Source organism: Oncorhynchus clarkii, unplaced genomic scaffold (assembly GCF_045791955.1).
Source record: "Oncorhynchus clarkii lewisi isolate Uvic-CL-2024 unplaced genomic scaffold, UVic_Ocla_1.0 unplaced_contig_6582_pilon_pilon, whole genome shotgun sequence".
NCBI classification, from domain to species: Eukaryota; Metazoa; Chordata; class Actinopteri; order Salmoniformes; family Salmonidae; genus Oncorhynchus; species Oncorhynchus clarkii.
Window position 1 is genome coordinate 44105 of NW_027258742.1, and position 12543 is coordinate 56647.

The following is a 12543-nucleotide window of genomic DNA, read 5'->3' on the forward strand; positions in this document are numbered from 1 at the left end:
GGTTCGGAAGCTAGAGATGTTTTTGTGAGAAGACCGATTATAGGTATTGTCTTTGACAAAAACCGATCTAGGTCCACCATCTTTCACTGCAGATATGGAGGGGTAACATAAGCAGTTGTGGAGGATTGAGACGGATACGCTGAGTCATAATCTCTCTAGTTGAAAACGGATCTATTTGAATGGGTATTTTCAACATTAATTGACTTTGATTCACGTACCTTTGCGTCATTTGACTCAAAATAAATGAGTTCCATTCTTTTGGAAGTCTTATTTTTTCATTTGCTCTTTAAAAAATGAATTGATCTCATTTTGCACTTTATTAATTTGTAAAAACTCGTCAACATTTTGCTGTCGCGACTGAAGAAGACAGAATGTGAAAGACACAGCAGATGAACTACAGAAGATTTGAACTGAAGCATGGTCAAGATTTTGGAAGACTGTTATGCTCACAAGTAAAGCACAAAACACTCACATGATGTTCAATCGTTCCAAGCACCAGGGACACGTCAATCGATATCTTCACTGTCATTGCTGCAGAAAGCAAAAAAATAACTTTTGGCATAAGGCTCGTTGGTCTAGGGGTATGATTCTCGCTTAGGGTGCGAGAGGTCCCGGTTTCAAATCCCGGATGAGCCCTTTTGCAGATCCTTGAACAATCTCAGACAGGCAGATCTTGGGCCACTGGTCGGTACGCCGACTATCACCTCTTGGGCGCAGGACAAGGTGGCTGAATGGTTTTGGCGATGGGACTGCAAATCTATTTTGATATGCACTTGTTGGTTCAACGTCGCACAACATTCATTATTTTAGATAACCTGCAGAATGTGGGAGCAATTCTGACTTCCAAGTACAACGATAATGATTCAAATGTAATACACTTGAAATGACATCCAGCCCCTAAAACAAATGACTTCCTCAGGCTCTGCATTGGCCGGGAATCGAACCCGGGTCAACTGCTTGGAAGGCAGCTATGCTCACCACTATACCACCAATGCTATGTGCAGCTCAGTAGCAACATTGAGACATCGACTCATAATTTGACCGTCATTTTGGTGGAAAGTGATAATTCATTGACCAGACAGATCGTTGGTTTAGGTGTATGATTATGGCTTAGGTTGCGAGAGGTCCCTGGTTAAAAAATCTATCATTTTAATCAGTACAGGTTACCTTCAGATTAGTCCCGTGACACTTGTGGGGAACGTAGGGCAAAACGGAGAACATTGCGACAAGTGGGGTCACATTAGTTTGTAGCCCAAGATTTTGGATTCTACAAACAGAACTTGGCACATAGACGGTTCTGACTTCAGACGAGTCTCCTGACACTTGTGGGGGATGTAGAGAAAAATTGAGAATACCACAGTGTTCGTGAGGGTCTCCTCATTCCAGAGAGTGGTCATACGAATTTGTAGGTCAAACGGTTCGGAAGCTAGAGATGTTTTTGTGAGAAGACCGATTATAGGTATTGTCTTTGACAAAAACCGATCTAGGTCCACCATCTTTCACTGCAGATATGGAGGGGTAACATAAGCAGTTGTGGAGGATTGAGACGGATACGCTGAGTCATAATCTCTCTAGTTGAAAACGGATCTATTTGAATGGGTATTTTCAACATTAATTGACTTTGATTCACGTACCTTTGCGTCATTTGACTCAAAATAAATGAGTTCCATTCTTTTGGAAGTCTTATTTTTTCATTTGCTCTTTAAAAAATGAATTGATCTCATTTTGCACTTTATTAATTTGTAAAAACTCGTCAACATTTTGCTGTCGCGACTGAAGAAGACAGAATGTGAAAGACACAGCAGATGAACTACAGAAGATTTGAACTGAAGCATGGTCAAGATTTTGGAAGACTGTTATGCTCACAAGTAAAGCACAAAACACTCACATGATGTTCAATCGTTCCAAGCACCAGGGACACGTCAATCGATATCTTCACTGTCATTGCTGCAGAAAGCAAAAAAATAACTTTTGGCATAAGGCTCGTTGGTCTAGGGTGATTTCTCGCTTAGGGTGCGAGAGGTCCCGGGTTCAAATCCCGGATGAGCCCTTTTGCAGATCCTTGAACAGTCTCAGACAGGCAGATCTTGGGCCACTGGTCGGAACGCCGACTATCACCTCTTGGGCGCAGGACAAGGTGGCTGAATGGTTTTGGCGATGGGACTGCAAATCTATTTTGATATGCACTTGATGGTTCAACGTCGCACAACATTCATTATTTTAGATAACCTGCAGAATGTGGGAGCAATTCTGACTTCCAAGTACAACGATAATGATTCAAATGTAATACACTTGAAATGACATCCAGCCCCTAAAACAAATGACTTCCTCAGGCTCTGCATTGGCCGGGAATCGAACCCGGGTCAACTGCTTGGAAGGCAGCTATGCTCACCACTATACCACCAATGCTATGTGCAGCTCAGTAGCAACATTGAGACATCGACTCATAATTTGACCGTCATTTTGGTGGAAAGTGATAATTCATTGACCAGACAGATCGTTGGTTTAGGTGTATGATTATGGCTTAGGTTGCGAGAGGTCCCTGGTTAAAAAATCTATCATTTTAATCAGTACAGGTTACCTTCAGATTAGTCCCGTGACACTTGTGGGGAACGTAGGGCAAAACGGAGAACATTGCGACAAGTGGGGTCACATTAGTTTGTAGCCCAAGATTTTGGATTCTACAAACAGAACTTGGCACATAGACGGTTCTGACTTCAGACGAGTCTCCTGACACTTGTGGGGGATGTAGAGAAAAATTGAGAATACCACAGTGTTCGTGAGGGTCTCCTCATTCCAGAGAGTGGTCATACGAATTTGTAGGTCAAACGGTTCGGAAGCTAGAGATGTTTTTGTGAGAAGACCGATTATAGGTATTGTCTTTGACAAAAACCGATCTAGGTCCACCATCTTTCACTGCAGATATGGAGGGGTAACATAAGCAGTTGTGGAGGATTGAGACGGATACGCTGAGTCATAATCTCTCTAGTTGAAAACGGATCTATTTGAATGGGTATTTTCAACATTAATTGACTTTGATTCACGTACCTTTGCGTCATTTGACTCAAAATAAATGAGTTCCATTCTTTTGGAAGTCTTATTTTTTCATTTGCTCTTTAAAAAATGAATTGATCTCATTTTGCACTTTATTAATTTGTAAAAACTCGTCAACATTTTGCTGTCGCGACTGAAGAAGACAGAATGTGAAAGACACAGCAGATGAACTACAGAAGATTTGAACTGAAGCATGGTCAAGATTTTGGAAGACTGTTATGCTCACAAGTAAAGCACAAAACACTCACATGATGTTCAATCGTTCCAAGCACCAGGGACACGTCAATCGATATCTTCACTGTCATTGCTGCAGAAAGCAAAAAAATAACTTTTGGCATAAGGCTCGTTGGTCTAGGGGTATGATTCTCGCTTAGGGTGCGAGAGGTCCCGGGTTCAAATCCCGGATGAGCCCTTTTGCAGATCCTTGAACAGTCTCAGACAGGCAGATCTTGGGCCACTGGTCGGAACGCCGACTATCACCTCTTGGGCGCAGGACAAGGTGGCTGAATGGTTTTGGCGATGGGACTGCAAATCTATTTTGATATGCACTTGATGGTTCAACGTCGCACAACATTCATTATTTTAGATAACCTGCAGAATGTGGGAGCAATTCTGACTTCCAAGTACAACGATAATGATTCAAATGTAATACACTTGAAATGACATCCAGCCCCTAAAACAAATGACTTCCTCAGGCTCTGCATTGGCCGGGAATCGAACCCGGGTCAACTGCTTGGAAGGCAGCTATGCTCACCACTATACCACCAATGCTATGTGCAGCTCAGTAGCAACATTGAGACATCGACTCATAATTTGACCGTCATTTTGGTGGAAAGTGATAATTCATTGACCAGACAGATCGTTGGTTTAGGTGTATGATTATGGCTTAGGTTGCGAGAGGTCCCTGGTTAAAAAATCTATCATTTTAATCACTACAGGTTACCTTCAGATTAGTCCCGTGACACTTGTGGGGAACGTAGGGCAAAACGGAGAACATTGCGACAAGTGGGGTCACATTAGTTTGTAGCCCAAGATTTTGGATTCTACAAACAGAACTTGGCACATAGACGGTTCTGACTTCAGACGAGTCTCCTGACACTTGTGGGGGATGTAGAGAAAAATTGAGAATACCACAGTGTTCGTGAGGGTCTCCTCATTCCAGAGAGTGGTCATACGAATTTGTAGGTCAAACGGTTCGGAAGCTAGAGATGTTTTTGTGAGAAGACCGATTATAGGTATTGTCTTTGACAAAAACCGATCTAGGTCCACCATCTTTCACTGCAGATATGGAGGGGTAACATAAGCAGTTGTGGAGGATTGAGACGGATACGCTGAGTCATAATCTCTCTAGTTGAAAACGGATCTATTTGAATGGGTATTTTCAACATTAATTGACTTTGATTCACGTACCTTTGCGTCATTTGACTCAAAATAAATGAGTTCCATTCTTTTGGAAGTCTTATTTTTTCATTTGCTCTTTAAAAAATGAATTGATCTCATTTTGCACTTTATTAATTTGTAAAAACTCGTCAACATTTTGCTGTCGCGACTGAAGAAGACAGAATGTGAAAGACACAGCAGATGAACTACAGAAGATTTGAACTGAAGCATGGTCAAGATTTTGGAAGACTGTTATGCTCACAAGTAAAGCACAAAACACTCACATGATGTTCAATCGTTCCAAGCACCAGGGACACGTCAATCGATATCTTCACTGTCATTGCTGCAGAAAGCAAAAAAATAACTTTTGGCATAAGGCTCGTTGGTCTAGGGGTATGATTCTCGCTTAGGGTGCGAGAGGTCCCGGGTTCAAATCCCGGATGAGCCCTTTTGCAGATCCTTGAACAGTCTCAGACAGGCAGATCTTGGGCCACTGGTCGGAACGCCGACTATCACCTCTTGGGCGCAGGACAAGGTGGCTGAATGGTTTTGGCGATGGGACTGCAAATCTATTTTGATATGCACTTGATGGTTCAACGTCGCACAACATTCATTATTTTAGATAACCTGCAGAATGTGGGAGCAATTCTGACTTCCAAGTACAACGATAATGATTCAAATGTAATACACTTGAAATGACATCCAGCCCCTAAAACAAATGACTTCCTCAGGCTCTGCATTGGCCGGGAATCGAACCCGGGTCAACTGCTTGGAAGGCAGCTATGCTCACCACTATACCACCAATGCTATGTGCAGCTCAGTAGCAACATTGAGACATCGACTCATAATTTGACCGTCATTTTGGTGGAAAGTGATAATTCATTGACCAGACAGATCGTTGGTTTAGGTGTATGATTATGGCTTAGGTTGCGAGAGGTCCCTGGTTAAAAAATCTATCATTTTAATCAGTACAGGTTACCTTCAGATTAGTCCCGTGACACTTGTGGGGAACGTAGGGCAAAACGGAGAACATTGCGACAAGTGGGGTCACATTAGTTTGTAGCCCAAGATTTTGGATTCTACAAACAGAACTTGGCACATAGACGGTTCTGACTTCAGACGAGTCTCCTGACACTTGTGGGGGATGTAGAGAAAAATTGAGAATACCACAGTGTTCGTGAGGGTCTCCTCATTCCAGAGAGTGGTCATACGAATTTGTAGGTCAAACGGTTCGGAAGCTAGAGATGTTTTTGTGAGAAGACCGATTATAGGTATTGTCTTTGACAAAAACCGATCTAGGTCCACCATCTTTCACTGCAGATATGGAGGGGTAACATAAGCAGTTGTGGAGGATTGAGACGGATACGCTGAGTCATAATCTCTCTAGTTGAAAACGGATCTATTTGAATGGGTATTTTCAACATTAATTGACTTTGATTCACGTACCTTTGCGTCATTTGACTCAAAATAAATGAGTTCCATTCTTTTGGAAGTCTTATTTTTTCATTTGCTCTTTAAAAAATGAATTGATCTCATTTTGCACTTTATTAATTTGTAAAAACTCGTCAACATTTTGCTGTCGCGACTGAAGAAGACAGAATGTGAAAGACACAGCAGATGAACTACAGAAGATTTGAACTGAAGCATGGTCAAGATTTTGGAAGACTGTTATGCTCACAAGTAAAGCACAAAACACTCACATGATGTTCAATCGTTCCAAGCACCAGGGACACGTCAATCGATATCTTCACTGTCATTGCTGCAGAAAGCAAAAAAATAACTTTTGGCATAAGGCTCGTTGGTCTAGGGGTATGATTCTCGCTTAGGGTGCGAGAGGTCCCGGGTTCAAATCCCGGATGAGCCCTTTTGCAGATCCTTGAACAGTCTCAGACAGGCAGATCTTGGGCCACTGGTCGGAACGCCGACTATCACCTCTTGGGCGCAGGACAAGGTGGCTGAATGGTTTTGGCGATGGGACTGCAAATCTATTTTGATATGCACTTGATGGTTCAACGTCGCACAACATTCATTATTTTAGATAACCTGCAGAATGTGGGAGCAATTCTGACTTCCAAGTACAACGATAATGATTCAAATGTAATACACTTGAAATGACATCCAGCCCCTAAAACAAATGACTTCCTCAGGCTCTGCATTGGCCGGGAATCGAACCCGGGTCAACTGCTTGGAAGGCAGCTATGCTCACCACTATACCACCAATGCTATGTGCAGCTCAGTAGCAACATTGAGACATCGACTCATAATTTGACCGTCATTTTGGTGGAAAGTGATAATTCATTGACCAGACAGATCGTTGGTTTAGGTGTATGATTATGGCTTAGGTTGCGAGAGGTCCCTGGTTAAAAAATCTATCATTTTAATCAGTACAGGTTACCTTCAGATTAGTCCCGTGACACTTGTGGGGAACGTAGGGCAAAACGGAGAACATTGCGACAAGTGGGGTCACATTAGTTTGTAGCCCAAGATTTTGGATTCTACAAACAGAACTTGGCACATAGACGGTTCTGACTTCAGACGAGTCTCCTGACACTTGTGGGGGATGTAGAGAAAAATTGAGAATACCACAGTGTTCGTGAGGGTCTCCTCATTCCAGAGAGTGGTCATACGAATTTGTAGGTCAAACGGTTCGGAAGCTAGAGATGTTTTTGTGAGAAGACCGATTATAGGTATTGTCTTTGACAAAAACCGATCTAGGTCCACCATCTTTCACTGCAGATATGGAGGGGTAACATAAGCAGTTGTGGAGGATTGAGACGGATACGCTGAGTCATAATCTCTCTAGTTGAAAACGGATCTATTTGAATGGGTATTTTCAACATTAATTGACTTTGATTCACGTACCTTTGCGTCATTTGACTCAAAATAAATGAGTTCCATTCTTTTGGAAGTCTTATTTTTTCATTTGCTCTTTAAAAAATGAATTGATCTCATTTTGCACTTTATTAATTTGTAAAAACTCGTCAACATTTTGCTGTCGCGACTGAAGAAGACAGAATGTGAAAGACACAGCAGATGAACTACAGAAGATTTGAACTGAAGCATGGTCAAGATTTTGGAAGACTGTTATGCTCACAAGTAAAGCACAAAACACTCACATGATGTTCAATCGTTCCAAGCACCAGGGACACGTCAATCGATATCTTCACTGTCATTGCTGCAGAAAGCAAAAAAATAACTTTTGGCATAAGGCTCGTTGGTCTAGGGGTATGATTCTCGCTTAGGGTGCGAGAGGTCCCGGTTTCAAATCCCGGATGAGCCCTTTTGCAGATCCTTGAACAATCTCAGACAGGCAGATCTTGGGCCACTGGTCGGTACGCCGACTATCACCTCTTGGGCGCAGGACAAGGTGGCTGAATGGTTTTGGCGATGGGACTGCAAATCTATTTTGATATGCACTTGTTGGTTCAACGTCGCACAACATTTATTATTTTAGATAACCTGCAGAATGTGGGAGCAATTCTGACTTCCAAGTACAACGATAATGATTCAAATGTAATACACTTGAAATGACATCCAGCCCCTAAAACAAATGAAATCCTCAGGCTCTGCATTGGCCGGGAATCGAACCCGGGTCAACTGCTTGGAAGGCAGCTATGCTCACCACTATACCACCAATGCTATGTGCAGCTCAGTAGCAACATTGAGACATCGACTCATAATTTGACCGTCATTTTGGTGGAAAGTGATAATTCATTGACCAGACAGATCGTTGGTTTAGGTGTATGATTATGGCTTAGGTTGCGAGAGGTCCCTGGTTAAAAAATCTATCATTTTAATCAGTACAGGTTACCTTCAGATTAGTCCCGTGACACTTGTGGGGAACGTAGGGCAAAACGGAGAACATTGCGACAAGTGGGGTCACATTAGTTTGTAGCCCAAGATTTTGGATTCTACAAACAGAACTTGGCACATAGACGGTTCTGACTTCAGACGAGTCTCCTGACACTTGTGGGGGATGTAGAGAAAAATTGAGAATACCACAGTGTTCGTGAGGGTCTCCTCATTCCAGAGAGTGGTCATACGAATTTGTAGGTCAAACGGTTCGGAAGCTAGAGATGTTTTTGTGAGAAGACCGATTATAGGTATTGTCTTTGACAAAAACCGATCTAGGTCCACCATCTTTCACTGCAGATATGGAGGGGTAACATAAGCAGTTGTGGAGGATTGAGACGGATACGCTGAGTCATAATCTCTCTAGTTGAAAACGGATCTATTTGAATGGGTATTTTCAACATTAATTGACTTTGATTCACGTACCTTTGCGTCATTTGACTCAAAATAAATGAGTTCCATTCTTTTGGAAGTCTTATTTTTTCATTTGCTCTTTAAAAAATGAATTGATCTCATTTTGCACTTTATTAATTTGTAAAAACTCGTCAACATTTTGCTGTCGCGACTGAAGAAGACAGAATGTGAAAGACACAGCAGATGAACTACAGAAGATTTGAACTGAAGCATGGTCAAGATTTTGGAAGACTGTTATGCTCACAAGTAAAGCACAAAACACTCACATGATGTTCAATCGTTCCAAGCACCAGGGACACGTCAATCGATATCTTCACTGTCATTGCTGCAGAAAGCAAAAAAATAACTTTTGGCATAAGGCTCGTTGGTCTAGGGGTATGATTCTCGCTTAGGGTGCGAGAGGTCCCGGTTTCAAATCCCGGATGAGCCCTTTTGCAGATCCTTGAACAATCTCAGACAGGCAGATCTTGGGCCACTGGTCGGTACGCCGACTATCACCTCTTGGGCGCAGGACAAGGTGGCTGAATGGTTTTGGCGATGGGACTGCAAATCTATTTTGATATGCACTTGTTGGTTCAACGTCGCACAACATTTATTATTTTAGATAACCTGCAGAATGTGGGAGCAATTCTGACTTCCAAGTACAACGATAATGATTCAAATGTAATACACTTGAAATGACATCCAGCCCCTAAAACAAATGAAATCCTCAGGCTCTGCATTGGCCGGGAATCGAACCCGGGTCAACTGCTTGGAAGGCAGCTATGCTCACCACTATACCACCAATGCTATGTGCAGCTCAGTAGCAACATTGAGACATCGACTCATAATTTGACCGTCATTTTGGTGGAAAGTGATAATTCATTGACCAGACAGATCGTTGGTTTAGGTGTATGATTATGGCTTAGGTTGCGAGAGGTCCCTGGTTAAAAAATCTATCATTTTAATCAGTACAGGTTACCTTCAGATTAGTCCCGTGACACTTGTGGGGAACGTAGGGCAAAACGGAGAACATTGCGACAAGTGGGGTCACATTAGTTTGTAGCCCAAGATTTTGGATTCTACAAACAGAACTTGGCACATAGACGGTTCTGACTTCAGACGAGTCTCCTGACACTTGTGGGGGATGTAGAGAAAAATTGAGAATACCACAGTGTTCGTGAGGGTCTCCTCATTCCAGAGAGTGGTCATACGAATTTGTAGGTCAAACGGTTCGGAAGCTAGAGATGTTTTTGTGAGAAGACCGATTATAGGTATTGTCTTTGACAAAAACCGATCTAGGTCCACCATCTTTCACTGCAGATATGGAGGGGTAACATAAGCAGTTGTGGAGGATTGAGACGGATACGCTGAGTCATAATCTCTCTAGTTGAAAACGGATCTATTTGAATGGGTATTTTCAACATTAATTGACTTTGATTCACGTACCTTTGCGTCATTTGACTCAAAATAAATGAGTTCCATTCTTTTGGAAGTCTTATTTTTTCATTTGCTCTTTAAAAAATGAATTGATCTCATTTTGCACTTTATTAATTTGTAAAAACTCGTCAACATTTTGCTGTCGCGACTGAAGAAGACAGAATGTGAAAGACACAGCAGATGAACTACAGAAGATTTGAACTGAAGCATGGTCAAGATTTTGGAAGACTGTTATGCTCACAAGTAAAGAACAAAACACTCACATGATGTTCAATCGTTCCAAGCACCAGGGACACGTCAATCGATATCTTCACTGTCATTGCTGCAGAAAGCAAAAAAATAACTTTTGGCATAAGGCTCGTTGGTCTAGGGGTATGATTCTCGCTTAGGGTGCGAGAGGTCCCGGTTTCAAATCCCGGATGAGCCCTTTTGCAGATCCTTGAACAATCTCAGACAGGCAGATCTTGGGCCACTGGTCGGTACGCCGACTATCACCTCTTGGGCGCAGGACAAGGTGGCTGAATGGTTTTGGCGATGGGACTGCAAATCTATTTTGATATGCACTTGTTGGTTCAACGTCGCACAACATTTATTATTTTAGATAACCTGCAGAATGTGGGAGCAATTCTGACTTCCAAGTACAACGATAATGATTCAAATGTAATACACTTGAAATGACATCCAGCCCCTAAAACAAATGAAATCCTCAGGCTCTGCATTGGCCGGGAATCGAACCCGGGTCAACTGCTTGGAAGGCAGCTATGCTCACCACTATACCACCAATGCTATGTGCAGCTCAGTAGCAACATTGAGACATCGACTCATAATTTGACCGTCATTTTGGTGGAAAGTGATAATTCATTGACCAGACAGATCGTTGGTTTAGGTGTATGATTATGGCTTAGGTTGCGAGAGGTCCCTGGTTAAAAAATCTATCATTTTAATCAGTACAGGTTACCTTCAGATTAGTCCCGTGACACTTGTGGGGAACGTAGGGCAAAACGGAGAACATTGCGACAAGTGGGGTCACATTAGTTTGTAGCCCAAGATTTTGGATTCTACAAACAGAACTTGGCACATAGACGGTTCTGACTTCAGACGAGTCTCCTGACACTTGTGGGGGATGTAGAGAAAAATTGAGAATACCACAGTGTTCGTGAGGGTCTCCTCATTCCAGAGAGTGGTCATACGAATTTGTAGGTCAAACGGTTCGGAAGCTAGAGATGTTTTTGTGAGAAGACCGATTATAGGTATTGTCTTTGACAAAAACCGATCTAGGTCCACCATCTTTCACTGCAGATATGGAGGGGTAACATAAGCAGTTGTGGAGGATTGAGACGGATACGCTGAGTCATAATCTCTCTAGTTGAAAACGGATCTATTTGAATGGGTATTTTCAACATTAATTGACTTTGATTCACGTACCTTTGCGTCATTTGACTCAAAATAAATGAGTTCCATTCTTTTGGAAGTCTTATTTTTTCATTTGCTCTTTAAAAAATGAATTGATCTCATTTTGCACTTTATTAATTTGTAAAAACTCGTCAACATTTTGCTGTCGCGACTGAAGAAGACAGAATGTGAAAGACACAGCAGATGAACTACAGAAGATTTGAACTGAAGCATGGTCAAGATTTTGGAAGACTGTTATGCTCACAAGTAAAGCACAAAACACTCACATGATGTTCAATCGTTCCAAGCACCAGGGACACGTCAATCGATATCTTCACTGTCATTGCTGCAGAAAGCAAAAAAATAACTTTTGGCATAAGGCTCGTTGGTCTAGGGGTATGATTCTCGCTTAGGGTGCGAGAGGTCCCGGTTTCAAATCCCGGATGAGCCCTTTTGCAGATCCTTGAACAATCTCAGACAGGCAGATCTTGGGCCACTGGTCGGTACGCCGACTATCACCTCTTGGGCGCAGGACAAGGTGGCTGAATGGTTTTGGCGATGGGACTGCAAATCTATTTTGATATGCACTTGTTGGTTCAACGTCGCACAACATTTATTATTTTAGATAACCTGCAGAATGTGGGAGCAATTCTGACTTCCAAGTACAACGATAATGATTCAAATGTAATACACTTGAAATGACATCCAGCCCCTAAAACAAATGACTTCCTCAGGCTCTGCATTGGCCGGGAATCGAACCCGGGTCAACTGCTTGGAAGGCAGCTATGCTCACCACTATACCACCAATGCTATGTGCAGCTCAGTAGCAACATTGAGACATCGACTCATAATTTGACCGTCATTTTGGTGGAAAGTGATAATTCATTGACCAGACAGATCGTTGGTTTAGGTGTATGATTATGGCTTAGGTTGCGAGAGGTCCCTGGTTAAAAAATCTATCATTTTAATCAGTACAGGTTACCTTCAGATTAGTCCCGTGACACTTGTGGGGAACGTAGGGCAAAACGGAGA

At 42.3% G+C, this 12543-nt stretch overlaps 17 non-coding genes across 17 annotated transcripts; 8 read left to right on the forward strand and 9 right to left on the reverse strand.

The window, feature by feature from the left end:
• Positions 1–564: 564 nt before the first annotated feature.
• trnap-agg (transfer RNA proline (anticodon AGG)) lies at positions 565–636 on the forward strand. The gene has a single exon. It is a non-coding gene; the product is annotated as a tRNA-Pro (tRNA).
• Positions 637–923: 287 nt separating this feature from the next.
• On the reverse strand, positions 924–995 carry trnag-ucc (transfer RNA glycine (anticodon UCC)). The gene has a single exon. It is a non-coding gene; the product is annotated as a tRNA-Gly (tRNA).
• A 1342-nt stretch (positions 996–2337) lies between these two features.
• On the reverse strand, positions 2338–2409 carry trnag-ucc (transfer RNA glycine (anticodon UCC)). The gene has a single exon. It is a non-coding gene; the product is annotated as a tRNA-Gly (tRNA).
• Positions 2410–3394: 985 nt separating this feature from the next.
• Positions 3395–3466, forward strand: trnap-agg (transfer RNA proline (anticodon AGG)). Its single transcript has one exon. It is a non-coding gene; the product is annotated as a tRNA-Pro (tRNA).
• Positions 3467–3753: 287 nt separating this feature from the next.
• Positions 3754–3825, reverse strand: trnag-ucc (transfer RNA glycine (anticodon UCC)). Its single transcript has one exon. It is a non-coding gene; the product is annotated as a tRNA-Gly (tRNA).
• A 985-nt stretch (positions 3826–4810) lies between these two features.
• trnap-agg (transfer RNA proline (anticodon AGG)) lies at positions 4811–4882 on the forward strand. Its single transcript has one exon. It is a non-coding gene; the product is annotated as a tRNA-Pro (tRNA).
• A 287-nt stretch (positions 4883–5169) lies between these two features.
• trnag-ucc (transfer RNA glycine (anticodon UCC)) lies at positions 5170–5241 on the reverse strand. Its single transcript has one exon. It is a non-coding gene; the product is annotated as a tRNA-Gly (tRNA).
• Positions 5242–6226: 985 nt separating this feature from the next.
• Positions 6227–6298, forward strand: trnap-agg (transfer RNA proline (anticodon AGG)). The gene has a single exon. It is a non-coding gene; the product is annotated as a tRNA-Pro (tRNA).
• A 287-nt stretch (positions 6299–6585) lies between these two features.
• trnag-ucc (transfer RNA glycine (anticodon UCC)) lies at positions 6586–6657 on the reverse strand. The gene has a single exon. It is a non-coding gene; the product is annotated as a tRNA-Gly (tRNA).
• Positions 6658–7642: 985 nt separating this feature from the next.
• trnap-agg (transfer RNA proline (anticodon AGG)) lies at positions 7643–7714 on the forward strand. The gene has a single exon. It is a non-coding gene; the product is annotated as a tRNA-Pro (tRNA).
• A 287-nt stretch (positions 7715–8001) lies between these two features.
• On the reverse strand, positions 8002–8073 carry trnag-ucc (transfer RNA glycine (anticodon UCC)). The gene has a single exon. It is a non-coding gene; the product is annotated as a tRNA-Gly (tRNA).
• A 985-nt stretch (positions 8074–9058) lies between these two features.
• trnap-agg (transfer RNA proline (anticodon AGG)) lies at positions 9059–9130 on the forward strand. Its single transcript has one exon. It is a non-coding gene; the product is annotated as a tRNA-Pro (tRNA).
• A 287-nt stretch (positions 9131–9417) lies between these two features.
• trnag-ucc (transfer RNA glycine (anticodon UCC)) lies at positions 9418–9489 on the reverse strand. The gene has a single exon. It is a non-coding gene; the product is annotated as a tRNA-Gly (tRNA).
• A 985-nt stretch (positions 9490–10474) lies between these two features.
• Positions 10475–10546, forward strand: trnap-agg (transfer RNA proline (anticodon AGG)). Its single transcript has one exon. It is a non-coding gene; the product is annotated as a tRNA-Pro (tRNA).
• Positions 10547–10833: 287 nt separating this feature from the next.
• On the reverse strand, positions 10834–10905 carry trnag-ucc (transfer RNA glycine (anticodon UCC)). Its single transcript has one exon. It is a non-coding gene; the product is annotated as a tRNA-Gly (tRNA).
• A 985-nt stretch (positions 10906–11890) lies between these two features.
• On the forward strand, positions 11891–11962 carry trnap-agg (transfer RNA proline (anticodon AGG)). Its single transcript has one exon. It is a non-coding gene; the product is annotated as a tRNA-Pro (tRNA).
• A 287-nt stretch (positions 11963–12249) lies between these two features.
• On the reverse strand, positions 12250–12321 carry trnag-ucc (transfer RNA glycine (anticodon UCC)). The gene has a single exon. It is a non-coding gene; the product is annotated as a tRNA-Gly (tRNA).
• Positions 12322–12543: the final 222 nt, after the last annotated feature.